Source organism: Bremia lactucae, linkage group LG3, assembly GCF_004359215.1.
Source record: "Bremia lactucae strain SF5 linkage group LG3, whole genome shotgun sequence".
NCBI lineage: Eukaryota > Oomycota > Peronosporomycetes > Peronosporales > Peronosporaceae > Bremia > Bremia lactucae.
In genome coordinates, this window is record NC_090612.1 from 4,928,392 (window position 1) to 4,939,716 (window position 11,325).

Below are 11,325 nucleotides of genomic sequence, written 5' to 3' on the forward strand. Positions count from 1 at the left end.
ATACAACTCGCTAAGAGTCGTATGTGCTGGGCATATGCGTGAACATCACGCTTGCCTTGCTTGAGTTTCAGAAGCTCTGAACGAGCTCTGAACTCAGCCCTTGGCGGTTCAAACGTCTGTTTGAGCCGGGCTTTAAAAGCCTCTAGCGACCCAAAGACGAATGGGTCGCCCAAGTTAAGGCCCAATGCCCAAGTTTTGGCACGACCTGCCAAATTTGATTGAGCGAATGCGACTTGCATTTGCTCATCGACGATGTGACGTGCCCTAATGGCATCGTCCAACTCGACAAACCCTCTCATGAGGGAGTCTTCTTCGACTCCCCTATACTTAAAGATGTCAATCTTTAGGTTTCGGGACGACAATTTTGCGTCATCCCAGGTACAGGGGTCTGTACCTGTTGTAACATCAATAGTTCTGCCTGTTAAGAGCCTTGCAGCAAGGCTACCTTTTCCTTCATTTCGTCAAGTTCATGTTGTATGAATTTGGCGATGGCTGAATGGAGGGCATCTCTGGCAAAATTGGACAACATTGCCAAGATTGCATCGTTTCCTACGGTCGAACTCATTCGTTCGACCGCACTCCTTTCTATGTAACTTAGAAAGGGGTAGCATTCAGGGGAAACGTGATGCGTATTCCCACTATCATCTAACATGTCCATGTTAGATGTGGAAAATATGGTCCTTGGACGGACTACAAAGTGCTACCAAATGTAACGGGGCACTACGACTTGTACTGCTTCAGTACAAGTCCACTTCGCACTGCTTCAGTTGCGAGTGGTGCCTTACGTTATTTCACGTACACTAGAACGTCGAGATGAAGACTTCTCTTTAAGGTAACTAGCTTAAAGAGGGTAAAATGAAAACTGTATTTATATTATTAAGTATCTCTTCTATCTATCTTGTAAATGCTAACCAAATTATAAACTAATACTAAACATGCAATTGAATTCTTATCTTATCTTATCTGTCTCTCTCTTTTGTTTACATCTACAGCTGATTAGTCTGCGGAATAAATAGATATAATGGTCCATACCTATTTATGGATAAGAATTCTGAACATTACTATATAAAGTAATATCCTCCAAATATTATCTACCATTTAGGTAATATAACAATTAACAACCTTTGAGTGTTAATTCATGTAACGATACACCCCGTTACACGTAACGCTTTAAGATCAAAGGGGAACTGCACTTTATTTAATCATTTAAATCTAAAAACCTTAACCTAGCTAAATTAAAATAGATTTTGGTCGCCAGATTTATATCTGGCGGCGACCACATTTGTTACCCATAATAAATGGTATTTTAGTAACTAACTATTTTAAAATTCGATAAAAGGGGTATTTCACCAATAAAGTAAATGTACTTTAACAACGGTTCTCCAACCGTGTGTGCCCCATTACCCCCCCCCATCAGACTGTTGACATCGAGTGACAACATTCGCTTCATTCCTCTTTGAGGTTTGAACCTAAACAGCTAACCGTTTGGTTGTGTGTTCTCTTTGTCCCATGACATGAAGCGTGACTTACATACTCTTAGCAGCATCCTCGACGATGGGGAAATGTTGGACTTTGAAAGTCACACTTCATCAGATAAGAGCATCGCTCTTACATGCCTTCTCCTCCGGGTGTACGTCGGCGGGCCCCGAATTCGTTCCCAGAACGACGTGGTGCCGCTGATGGCTTAACTGCATTGAGCAGGATACGGGACCCTGAGTCAAACATCATTACGAATCCGCTCGTTGAAGAGCAACAAGCTTGGTCGTCGAGCTGCCGAGATAGCGAAAGCTAAAGCTCATAGTGAATATAGATTCACTCCGCTTAGTTCGGAAGGGCGTCTCAAAGGGATGCGGGTCACAGTTTGGCCATCGGGACCTCCGGTGACCTGACGAGGACGCCGAAGGAGATGCTTCTCGCAGAGCTCATCATGAGCGATACCTTACGCCAAAGGTAATGACGCGAGGTCAGTATCTGACGCGTTTACGTGATCAAGCCCGTGGGGCTTCGGTGACCTCAATGAGGGAAATTCCGATCGTTTTGTTTCCAAACGAATAAGAAGTGAAAGCGAAGTCTTATTTACAAACCGGGTCCATCGGGGCCGCCGCCTCCACAATATTTGGAATATCAGAGAGTCTGCGGATGTGGCTGATGTTCGTTTGGAACGGAAGCTTCGCTTCGATTTCGCCAAGCTTAAGGCCAAAGGCCAGTTACGTTCGGCATATATGGCACAAAACGATGAAAGGTCTAGCCGATATACTAGTGCTTCGGTTGACCGTGCAACCATGGATCGAAGCCGCACTGAGGCTACAGATCCACCTAATCCCACTTCTAGTGGTGGGAAGCGACCTTTGACGCGAGTTAACCATGAGCTTGGCGCTTAAAAAGGTTAACGGCGTACGGGCAATCTTGCCGAAGAGGTATCTCGAACTCCCAAGAGTTTTGAGAAGAGGGGTACCCCAGCCACTTTACCAGATACTGGTATTGGCCCTTACGACGACGACGCTTTTAAATTTTTGCCACGTGAAACTGAAGGTTCCCTCGCGCATCAAGCAGCGCAGGAGGGGGCCGAAATCTCGATGGAAGCATTTGATGCTTTAAAGCACGAGGTTCAACTTTATCGTGAGAGCTTTGCTCGGGTTGAGAGCTCTTTTGAGGCGGTTCAGAACCGGCTTTCGATGCTGGAGCGTCAGCAACCTCGGTTGGAGGGTCAGCTGGACATCCAGGTGAGGATTCAGTAATTTGCGGTACATCCACCTTCTGCGGCGCAAGCGTGTTAAGTCCACGTGGGAAGGGTCCCGATATGGCTTAAGAAAGGCGTACGCAATTTTGCGAGGAAAGTTTAGCGTATAAGCTGCGCCTTTCTTGGCCACGACCGTAAATGGTCCGATAAAGAGCGGGCGCAATTTGGTCTTAATGACGGCAGAAACCAAGTTGGTATGTAGATTTTTAGCGTTTAATAAAAGTCGGTCATCGACCACATAAGAATCAATACAGCTTCTGTCTTTGGCATCTGCTTGTTCTTTTTGTTTATCTTGGCTGTCTGCCATCGTGTCTCATACATGTCTTAAGACACTAAATCGCGTCGCGATAAATTTGCTTACTTGTTTCCGAACGGTAACAGGGCTGATGTCAGCAGGCCTATCAGATAAAAAAATATTCCCCCACCAAGCCCTGAGCCACGCAGTGGTATTGTTAAAGGAACGCATGGGTGGGTGGACCGTTGACATAGAACGGATTATAGCCTGTAGAGGCATCGACAGCGGTATTTTACGCAAATTCCATCACTAGGAGCATTCAGCTCCAGCGCTTTGGTGTCTGAGCACACACACTGCGTAAAACGTCTTCAATGACGCGATTGACACGTTCAGTTTGACCATCGGTCTGCGGTGGAAATGTCCAATCTTGTGCCATGCACTCGAAAAATTGATTTTCAGAGTTTCCCCATGCAACGGGGGTCCCGATCAGAGACAATTGCCAGTGGCAAACCGTGTTGTCGAAACACGCGATCGATGAATAGCCTTGCTGTACCTTCACCATCCTAGGCCTCTTTTCAGGAGCGATCCGCAACGTATTGCAGTCCCTCTCCTTTTGGCTATGATAACGTTAACGTAAACTTGGCCCTTAGAGCAATCCTTAGAATCACTCCTTTCCTGGTGATGCAAACTAGCACCAGCAGCAGCACTCTTCCCCTCACGACCACTTAGTTCCTGTGACGCATACTAACGTCACCAGAGTGATCATCGCCGACGGAGTCATCATCAGATGACCCCCCACCAAAGAAATCCGACGAGTCGAACAACTCGCATCACCTCTCTGGCTGTCACATTAGAATCCAAAGTTTTAGCGGACTCGTCCCCGGGTGATCCGGCGGCCTTAACAGTAGACATTGAGTCGGGCGATGCCGGTGACTTGGACCAGTCACCTACAATTGGTGTAGCAGGTGACTTGTCACCGTCACCTGCAATGTCATCAAAAGATGACATGTTCCAGTCAACTACAATGGGGGTAGCAGGTGACGTTTTCCCCACAGTAGACGCATTAGTGTCTACTGAATCTTTTGCATTACAAACAGCTGCTTTGATCTGTGCAGCTACCAGCTTTGCAGCCCTACGGGCCACGCGCACAGCCTTATTTGTCACCATGTTGATTTTGGTCAAAATCAATAATGCAAATAGAATCGGAATTTTAATAAAAACCAATAATGCAAATTACAGGGTAAGACATTGTAGTATTTCCTGTCACCCTACATTAGTAATTATAGTGATTGTTGGTTAAGAAGGTGATGTAACGGGGTGTCCTGTTGCATAAGTATTATTTTATAAACGAGGAATAATAAATAATTTTTCCTATGAGAGGAAATAAACAAAGAAGTACAACATTATTGTCTTTATTAATTTTGACTTAAAATAGTTCCAATATCTCCATATTGGATATTATTGATGCAATAAAACATGAGATCTATTGATTGATTTAAGTCTAAATCAACCTTGCCAATCGTTATAAGACACGATTGTGCGGTGCGCAAGGAGGCGCCATACTTAGTTAGATATTAGCATAATAATTTTAATAGTAGATAGAAGATCGTCACGTAGGAAACTAGCTATATTAATACAGTTTTACTTTTCCCTAATTCAAATTCTTTGAATTACCTTTGGTAGCTAAAGACCGTTCTCCATAAAGAAAAGCTGTCACCTTATCGACCAAGCGCCGCAGTCATATCATTGTGGCGCAGTCCGGGCAGTCCCTTTGTCATTATGTCTGCCACATGTTCGACGTCTCACAGTATTCAAGGTGCACTTCGCTACGCTTGACTTTGTCACGAATGTGATGATACTTGATGTCAATGTGCTTTGCACGGCCGTGATTGACAGGATTCTTTGTCATCTTGATGCATGAATGATTGGCTGTCTTCAAAGATCTTGAGCTCCGGTCCTGGTTCGCATGCCGCATCCAATATCTCAGAGAGTAAGTGATGAATCCACTTGCCTTCTTGAGCCGCTAAGCTCAAGGCAATGTATTCTGCCTCGCTGGTTGACAGTGATACACTTGACTATTTCTTGCTACCCTAACTTGTAGGAGCATTCGTAAGGATGAATGCGTTTCCAGAAGTTGAAGCTTCGCGTGTATGGAAGGAGACTTCTGACGAACTCGTATGCTAGATTGGTTTCTAAGTTTCGGTTTTCGACTCATGCGTTTACATCAAGATTATTGAAGGGCATTGCGTGCTATTGCTGGTAAACGTCGACGATGATTTAGTTACTGGAAGCTCGATGGAGCCCATAGCGCGCACGAAGACTGACTTAAAAGGACGCTTTGAGATGACCGACAGGCAAGTGTGCATTTGTGTTAGGCATCGAGCTTTTGGACAATGATGATGGCAGTGTGACAATGTGTCAACGGCGATACGTCGATGATATCTTCAAGCGCTTTGGCATGGATGATTGCAAGGCAGTGATAAGTCCAACGGATATAAGCTTAAGACTATTGCCAAGCGATGCCCCGACTAAAGTGAATGCACCATTTCGTGAGGCGGTAGGGGCGCTGATGCACCTAATGACTGCAACTCGGCCAAACATTACATCTGCTATTAGATACGTATCAAGGTTTATGGAAATTTCGCAAGTCAAGCACTGGGCCGCAGTCAAGCGCATACTACGCTACCTGCAATGGACCAAGACTCATGGTGTTTGTTTTCAGCCTGGCAATAAAGTCGACCTCGCGGCTATTCCGATGCTGACTGGGCGGGCGACCACTTTAATCGCAAGTGTTTGAAGCCATAAATCGCCTTGACCAGCTCAAGACATTTAAAGTCTTTGTCGAGCTCAACCCCTTCGGATGCGACACAGTACACAACTTCTTTCATGACTATCTATGTACCGGGACACCCCGTTAAATGACCCAATTTCGTCAATTAACAAATATGGGAATTCTACTTTGTAATAATGCGTGTAACATGAAACGGGGCACCTTTCACTAGTACTGATGAGTACTAGTTAACCTTACACTGAATACAGTGTAGGTTAAGCGCCTTAAAACTTCACGTACACAGGGGTACAGCGGAAGGTTTCTAAGTAGCTTCATGAAATAAGTTGTGTAGTGTGTCGCATCAGAAGGGGTTGAACTCGACAAAGACTTTGATGTCTTGAGCTGGTCAAGGCGATATATGGCTTGAAACAAGCTTTGCGTGTATGGAACGAGACTTTTGATGAATTCGTATGCTTAATTGATTTGCAAGTTTCGGCTTTCGACCCTTGCCTTTTTACATCAAGATTATTGAAGGGCATTGCGTGCTATTGCTGGTATACGTCGACGATGGTTTGGTTACTGGAAGCTCGACGGAGGTAATAGCGCGCACGAAGACTGATTTAAAAGGATGCTTTGAGATGACCGACAGTGGCAAGTGTGCATTTGTGTTAGGCATCGAGCTTGTGAACAATGATGATGGCAGTGTGACAATGTGTCAACGGCGATACGTCGATGATATTCTCAAGCGCTTTGGCATGGATGATTGCAAGGCAGTGATAAGTCCAACGGATATAAGCTTAAGACTATTGCCAAGCGATGCCCCGACTAAAGTGAATGCACCATTTCGTGAGGCGGTAGGGGCGCTGATGCACCTAATGACTGCAACTCTGCCAAACATTGCATCTGCTATTAGATACGTATCAAGGTTTATGGAAAATCCGCAAGTCAAGCACTGGGCCGCAGTCAAGCGCATACTACGCTACCTGCAATGGACCAAGACTCATGGTGTTTGTTTTCAGCCTGGCAATAAAGTCGACCTCGCGGCTATTCCGATGCTGACTGGGCGGGCGACCACTTTAATCGCAAGTGTTTGAAGCCATAAATCGCCTTGACCAGCTCAAGACATTTAAAGTCTTTGTCGAGCTCAACCCCTTCGGATGCGATACAGTACACAACTTCTTTCATGACTATCTATGTACCGGGACACCCCGTTAAATGACCCAATTTCGTCAATTAACAAATATGGGAATTCTGCTTTGTAATAATGCGTGTAACATGTAACGGGGCACCTTTCACTAGTACTGATCAGTACTAGTTAACCTTACACTGAATACAGTGTAGGTTAAGCGCCTTAAAACTTCACGTACACAGGGGTACAGCGGAAGGTTTCTATGAAGCTAAGGGTCTCTAGCTTAAAGGTCTAGACTAAGGCCTTAAAATAAAGAAAAAGTAAAACTGTATTAATATATTTAGTTTCATACGTAACGATCTTCTATCTACTACTGAACTTATTACATCAAAAAATAAACTAAAAATGGCGCCTTTAGTGCTAATCGTCCACCGAGACGATATGAAAACGGAGGTCCAGAGCCCATGGTATTTGGAGCGAGAAACCTCGCTCTTCGAGTTACAAAAGATTACAAAAGTGCAATCGCTGTCAAAAGACGGCCATTACGCCTATGAGTGTAGTGCCCCAGACTAGTGCCTAAAAACACTGAGCGAAAAGACCGACCTCTCGTAAGGAACAGGGGGAACGCGAATCCGAAGCTGTTGCGAAATTGCAACGGCGAGGCGGGTCGTCAAAAAACGGTCGGGGTCAGAAGGTGCGGAGCGCCCTACTGATCCAGCAACGTCAAAAGAATTGCAGGCCTTTTACGAAAATTTCTCCTTACACACAAACATTGCGAGTAACGGCCCCAGGGGATAAGGTCAACCTCATCACCCTGAAAATGATAGTAGTTGGTATTCAATACAGGTTAATGGGTAAACAGCACGATAATAATTTCATCGTACTAGATTTAGATGACGAAATTAATGTCATCCTTGGAGTACCGTGGCTCAGAAAGTACGAGCCATGCATAAGTTGACAGCATCAAGCCTTGACGATGCATGTCTCTTGCTCATCAGATGGGCAACTGATGAAAGTCTTGGAGCGTCCACAAGCGTGTGGATATCCTTTAAGTGAGTGCGATGGCCTCACTTATGGGTCAGTCGTTAGCATTACTGCACAAAACCTCAGTGTGAATATGTGAAGTTAGATCTTGACGGCTGTGCACAAGGACAGGCAGCGTCGAAGTTCGACCACTCGAAAGAGTTGAGTGGTACGAAACAAGGATGCTTGCTCGAAAAGCAACATCCAAGAAAGTTTAAATCGCCCGTCAATAAGAGACAAAGCAAAAGTCCTAGATTGTAGAGGATCTCGCTAAGGTAGCGCAACCACAGCTAGAGACAGTTGGCGAGGATACTCCCCAAGTAAATTCTGTGGAAATAAGTCTCCGGGAACCTGTTGTTAAAGGTTCCCAGGTACCTCTGAAAAAAGGATTTAAGGAGACTGAGACAATAAATGTCTTAGTAAACAATGGATCAAGTGTAGGCGCATATAAACTTGAACTAATAGGGCCTCCGAAACTTACTTTGGAGATAATTCAATTGAACCGGTACGGTTCTTGTGTGACCTGCGTTGTAGCAAAGTCAAGCAGATCTCGTACTTGTCACAGATGACAACTACGTGGCCGACATTCGGTCGGCAATAGTATTTCCTGAGAACGAACGAATTCTCAGCAGCTCATCGATGGACGAAAGTATCCTAAATGAGAAGACTCGTATTGAATGCTTAACGTTCCAATATTGGAAGTCTATGGTGGACATGTTAGGCAAAGAAGGAGGGAGCTTTCCAGCCCCTCAAGAAGTCTACCACACATCGCGTGAACGGGAGACTCATTTGAAGAACCTTGAATAGAGCAAATGAATTCGGACGTAGACGGGCCAGCCGCTGGCGCCGTGCTGTACACTCTGGGCAGAGGTGAACAGCATGCGGCCATAGCCGTATTCATACAACACGAACTCGACGGGGCCCGAGAGAAAGTAGCCTTGCTTCACCAGCAAGGCTCTCAACACGTGGAGGTGTTGAGAGAACAGGGTGCTCAAGCTTCACGACCCATTAGTCTTTGGGTCGTATGAGGTCTTTACGACCCGGCTGAGACAAACTTTTGAGCCGCCAAGTGCCGAATTCAGGGCTCGATCCGAGCTCCTGGATTTGAAGCAGGGCAAGCGTGGTCTCCACGCTTATGCCCAACATACACGATACCTGGCCAGTTGTATAGATAGTCATCCAATTATGAGCAAACACAGGTAAGTGTGTTTATTAAAGGTCTTGCAGACGGCCCTTTTAAGGCCTACCTGTTCCGGCTAGAATTAGAGTCGCTCGACCAAGCGATCTTTATAGTGGAACAGGAGGACTTCAGTTTCTTACAGGCCTTTGTCCACTGTAGAAAAATCCTTCATATAACGATTTGATCGAACTCAAGGATGTATTCCCTGAGTCCGTACCGTGCGAGCTGCCTCAGGATAAGTCACTCGACACGCATTGACCTGATCCCAGATTCAAAATACTGTGTCATGAAGCAGTTGCCATTGCCTCGTGGACAAGTATTAGCGATCGACAATTATTTGCCCATAGCTTGGCAGGGGGCTATGTGTGGGAGTCAACCTCCTCACATAGCTCTCCGACTTTTATGTGCGTTAAGCATTAGGAGGATGGCGGATTGTGCAGATTTCAATATACTGAACGCTGCAACGGTACCGGCTCAAATCATGATACCAAGACAAGACGTAATCAATGATGGTATGTCAAGAGTACTATCTTCTCGTCAATGGATCTGATGGATGGATTCTATCGGATCCTAATGCATGAACAAGATATTCCGTTCACAGCAGTAAGCTCCCCAAGCAGTATGCTATGCTATAGGAGTGGCTAGTCATACCACAGGGACTTAGTAACGCCCCTGACATTTAACAGATGTGTAACTAATCTCATGAGATCGGTGCGGGATTTTGCACCAAGCCATTTTGATATCGTCTACGCTTATAGCAGAGCCATGAACGGAAAGTTGGATGCTGAAGTACATCGTTCTCACGTCCGAAAGGCTCTTACACTTGTGCGTAAGCACAAATTGTATGCAAATCTCAAGAAGGGAATATTCGCTGGAAGAGAAAATACCACTTCTTGATTGCATCGTGGGTAAACACAATGTGTACGCCCGGATCCAGAAAAGATCAAGGCGATCACCGATTGGCCCGTGCCAGTCGATGTAAGGGGACTTAGAAAGCTTCTCGTTCTAGCGGCGTACCTGCACAAGTACATACGCAATTATGCCGAAATGACAATATATATTTCTTCTTTGTTGAAGAAAAATGTAAAGTGGTCATGCAAAGCTGATTGTCAGCGTTCCTTCGAAGGTATCAAGCAAAGCTTGGTGCAATCGCTAATCCTGGCGACTGTGGACCAAGACCGACTTTTTCATGTGGTCTGTGACGCCGGCTATTTTGCAATCGGCTGCGCGTTAATGCATACTATATAGGCGGCGCATAGCGCGTTGACTGTTATCAATCGCGTCAGCTTCACCCAGCTGAAGGAAACTATCCAGTGCATTACAAGGAACTCCTTGCCATGAAATACGCACTGGCTATGTCTAGGGTTTATATCTTGGGAGATAAACCGTTCATTGTAAATACGGACCATGCATCTTTACGCACGGCTGTGAATAGTCTTCACCTCTCGCAAAGAATGGCGAGATGGTTGTCTATTTTCGTGGGTTATAATTTCTCCGTGGAGTATAAACCAGGACGACTTAATGTCGTCGTTGATGCCCTTTTGCGCCTGCCCAATTTTGATCCGGCTGCGCGAATCAACAGTGAGCGTAGGGCCTCCGTTACAACAATCAACAAAAAGCAAAAGCAATGTTGCGAGTTGCAACAATAAGTGTTCCGTCGTCAACATTACTTGACGACATTAAAAGAGCTTAACAAAAAGATCAGGCTCTTAAAGAGTTGATGGATTACCTTAGGGATCCATCCGAACAATCCTTAAAGATTTGTCGAAATTGTATCGATACTCAACAGATCGATATACAACACGCAATGGTTTGTTGTATTATACAGCCATTGCTGGCGCACACCTCGTGCTGTCATCCCCACCCATAATGATTTGCGATTACGCATCATGTACGAGTACCACGATGAACCAATAAAAGGTTATCGTAAATATGAGAAGACTTATCTCACGATAAGTCGCAACTTCTACTGGCCACGCCAGTGAGTTCGTCGCAAGTACATACGTGCTTGCGACGTTTGTCAACGAGTAAAGCTCAGTGCTTCACCCAGTGGTCCGTTACAACCTCTGCCTGTTACGGCAGAGTGATGGCAGTCGGTATCTATGGACTTCGTCTTCGAATTTCCCGATGCCGATCACGACAACAATGCTATTCTTGTCTTTGTTCATTGTTTCAGCAAGATGTATCATCTTGCTGCCGTCCTGGAGTCGATCACAGCGGAAGGCTATGCTCGCGTCTTTGGTGACAC